This window comes from Gorilla gorilla, chromosome 2 (genome assembly GCF_029281585.2).
Source record: "Gorilla gorilla gorilla isolate KB3781 chromosome 2, NHGRI_mGorGor1-v2.1_pri, whole genome shotgun sequence".
Taxonomy (NCBI): domain Eukaryota; kingdom Metazoa; phylum Chordata; class Mammalia; order Primates; family Hominidae; genus Gorilla; species Gorilla gorilla.
In genome coordinates, this window is record NC_086017.1 from 174,259,116 (window position 1) to 174,263,469 (window position 4,354).

The 4,354-nt window shown below is 31.8% G+C and overlaps 1 non-coding gene across 1 annotated transcript; it reads right to left on the reverse strand.

The window, feature by feature from the left end:
* Positions 1-1,989: 1,989 nt before the first annotated feature.
* LOC115934239 (small nucleolar RNA U13) lies at positions 1,990-2,091 on the reverse strand. The gene has a single exon (XR_004070059.2). It is a non-coding gene; the product is annotated as a small nucleolar RNA U13 (small nucleolar RNA).
* Positions 2,092-4,354: the final 2,263 nt, after the last annotated feature.

The window sequence follows — 4,354 nt, forward strand, 5'->3', positions numbered from 1 at the left end:
TATTTGTAACATATTTAAACCATCTTGCCTCATGATTTGTGTGTCACTGATATACTCAACATTAAATTCTTAATGAGTTTTAGATGATGTTCTTTTGCTGAGTTATGATATTTACAATTTATTTTATAATATGTTGACATACAACAGGATTTGGGGGACAAATTTTAAAGTTCTACATAAAGTTCTTAACTTCATTTTTAATAGGATGCTTTATCCTAAATTTTAGTCAACCATTTATAATAACAGATGCTCAGAGATTCCCTAAGTGGCATTTATCAGCAACTCTTCTTCCAAAATATTTTCTTATAGCTATGAAGAGAGGAAAGATGGCAGGTGTCATGGAAAGACACATCAACTGTGCTGTTGGTTCTTAGTTTATTGAATGTCTTGAAATTAAAAAAGGTACAGCTGCTAGGTCATAACATCTATAAGGAAATTAAACAAATTTACGAGAGAAAAGCAAACAACCCCATTGAAAAGTGGATAAAGGACACGAACAAACACTTTTCAAAACAAAACATACATGTGGGCAACAAGCACATGAAAAGAAAAGGTGAACATCATTGACCATTACAGAAATGCAAGTCAGAACCACAATGAGATACCATCTCATACCAGTCAGAATGGATATTACTAAAAATTAAAAAAAAAAAAAACAGATGCTGGAGAGGGAAACAAAAATGGAGCTGGAGGCCGTTATCCTTAGCCAACTAACACAGGAACAGAAAAACACATAGCACATGTTCTCACTTATAAGTGGGAGCTAAATGATGAGAACTCATTAACAGAAAGAAGGAAACAACAGACACTGGGGTCGACCTCAGGGTGGAGAGTGGGATGAGGGAGAGGAGCAGAAAATATAACTATTGGGTACTGAGCTTCCTTAATACCTAGTTGATAAAATAATCTGTACAACAAACCCACATGACACTAGTTTACCTATACAAGAAACCTTCACATGTACCTAAAATAAAACCTAAAATAAAAAAAAGAAAAAGAAAATAGCTATTGCCATACCTGTAAATAGATGATTAAAAGTGAAACTCTTCTTTGTGATAACCCACAATGGAAAATGAGCAAAGTATTATCCATATTTTGGCAAGTTTCAGAATCAATTCTCCATCAAATATCCTCCACTCCAACCCAACACAATAAACAATAGAAGGCAAAAGACTTTGAAATGTAAAACTGGGACTCTTTCAGAGGTTCTTTATACATCTGGAGAGAAAGGAAAACATTTACAGAAGTCGGTTATAGTTAATTTATTTTACAATAGGACATCTTCATAAAAATATGTATTTTTATTTAAATATATGGTAACTAAAGACATGAGAATCTAAAAAAATTTAAATGAACTTTTAAATAGATTATGTATATAATATACAGCAAGACAGAAACAAATATTTATAGTCCAAGAGAATGAATGTTGCTGAATTTCAGCTTGTTTTGGTAGTTCATCACATTATTGCAAAAATAGCAGCAATTATGTTAATAGCCCTCTTCATAACAACTGTAGTTGATAAATGACATCAATTTCATGGTGTCCAGACAAGAATTAAAATTTCTTTTTTGGGGCTCCATAATTCAGACCACAGTGAAATTCTGAAATTTATGCCTATCTTCTTATTGTTTTCTGACTCTTCCTGGGCATCTAGCTAGCTGTATCTATGAAATATTGTGGAAAGCACTTTGTTCATGGCTTTTTATAATTGTTCAGTTCTCAGTTGAATTATCTTCTCCTCAGGGATGTCTTCCTATAATCACATGTCCAAAAATATCCCAGTTATTCTTTCTATATCTCTATAAAGATGAAGAGAAGTCCATCTATAAATTTTATGTTTATTCTCCTATAAATTACTTATTTTGCTCACTGAAGAATCTATTGATTTTTAAAATGTCTTTAAAGTCTGCATATTATGTATTTGCTATCAACCTGTTTATAAAAGTTGTTTTTTACATTTATATATTTTAGTTTTGTTTCTTTGTTTTTTTCGTATTAGGCAATGTGCTGAAGTCCTAAGCTTTGAGGGAGGCACATCTCATACATGAGCATGAAAACTCATATATCACACTTATGAACCAAAAAAGTACCTCATTTTTTAATTGTCTATTCATGTCAATGAGTTTATCTTTTGAAATTGATTTGATTATCAGGATCTATGAATGAAACTTCCGATTTTTTTTTGTTTCACTTGCCCCATCAAAATGCATTTTATCCACAATAGCAACAATCTCCTTTGAAAAAATAAGCAAATACCACCTAGTAGCGCTCTCATTCTCTTAGACTAAACTCCAACTCCACAGCATTTACTACAGAGCACTGTGTGATATGGCCCCCACCTACTTGTTGACAATATACTTTATTGCAATCAAGACACACGAACCTACTTTCTGATTATAAAAAATAGTAAGTTCATTTTTATGTTGGGAGATTTCCAATTGCACATTCCTTTGTCTAAAATTATTTTCTTCTACATATTTACATGACAAGCTGCCTCTCATAATTTAGTTTTAGCTGAAATAATTATATCTTCTTTTATGTCCTACCTGAAATCCTTTCCAAAGTAAAATGTGCCCCATTTTGGGGAATGCTCTCTGTCAAAATCCTCTTTGTGTTTCACCATTACACAATCATATTTACCTGAATTCGCCATTGCCTATTTAGAAGGTGCACCTTGCTCTCCTTATTCCCTATTATATTCCCAGTAAAGAGAATATTGTATTAGAGGTCTCATTAAATATTTGGTGAATGCTGTTTCTTTCTTCTTGGATAACATGAATAAAAACACTAACTTTATTCTTAAATACAGATTTATGTAAGCTCACTTTATTTCACTAGAAATAATGTCAAGAAGGAGTAAAGTGTCATCATCATTCATGGAAGACCTAGGAGTGACAAGCTAAAAATATAATGTTTTGTGTGTAATTTTCAAAACAGCCCTATGATAAAGGCATTGCTATTTCATTTTCACAAAATTGGGTACATGATGCTGAGAGAAATTAAGTAAGTCTAAATTCAGAAATTGCCTCAAGCTCTATTTGAAAAATTGATGTTTGTTACACAATTCTAATTCTGTCTATGAAAAAGTCTGTATCATGCTTATTTTTAGTATTCTGTAACATATATAGCAAAATAGAGATTATAATAGTCATTGTTCATATATCATTTTGTGACAGCAGAAAGCAGTATAATCAAATGTAAGAATATCAGTTCATAAGGGATATTTGTGTTTATCAATTTTAGAAGTAATATGATCTGCTTAGTCACAAGGTCATTATTAGAAAGTTAAATATTTTAAAGTGAAATCGTTGGTTGGCTAGAGCTACACAAAGCATGCTAATGACCTCTACTTATTTGAGAAGTTCAGTGACATAATACCTAATACCTATTTATATTCTGCTAAAACCTTCTAGTTATTTAGTTGTACGAATACTGACATACTCTTAGTGGAGTACAATTTTATAGTAAAAACAGCCACCACAATTAGTTTTCCAAAAAACTAGTTTACAAAAACTATTATATTTTATCTAATGATCATGTTGACGATTTAACTTACAAGAACAATGCAAGAGTCTCACATATTTTTCAAACTCAAAAAGTACAAAAATGCACCTGTGAATAACAAGTGATGAATCAAAGACAAGTGGGGAAATAAAACAAACACACAAAAACAACAGCAAAGGGAAAAATAATTTGTTGTGGTTTTTGGGCTGATTTATTGGATACATTTCTGAAGTACCATAAAATTATTGGACATATATAAAGTGTATTGTGGGTGATCAGATTTAAATGTATCTGCTGATGTGTTAGTTGAGTAATGCATTGTGCTTCAGAGATGTTTCTCCTAATTCTCTGTGGCATAGAGTCTGCTATTCCATTTATTGGAATAGAAAACTGACTTCTTGCAGCAAAAGACTTTAGCTGAGAAACGTAATTGCCTCAGTATCACTCAATAACATTTAATCTTACTAGGTTCCTAGAATTTCTAGGTTTGCTCCTTCATTTTTGGATACTAGTCAGAACATCTTCCTGGAAGATTTTGTCCTGGAAGATTTTGTCCTGAAAGATAATTGCCATATCTCTTTTAAGAGCTCTCCTTTAGACTTTCTTCTGAAGAAAATTTCACGTTCTCTGTGCCAATGGGTTATTTTTTTTCTTTTTATCAGAACGTCCCCATTGTATGTTACACCTTATGTGGATATTTTTCTCTCCCTAAATTTTTGCAAAGCTCTAATTCAGACAGAAGTTCAATTCTGAAATGTGCATGTTTGGAGATACTTCTAATATTAACTGTAGAATTACGTACAATGAATGACTCTAATTCATTTAGTCACTCCATAAAAAATGATTGAG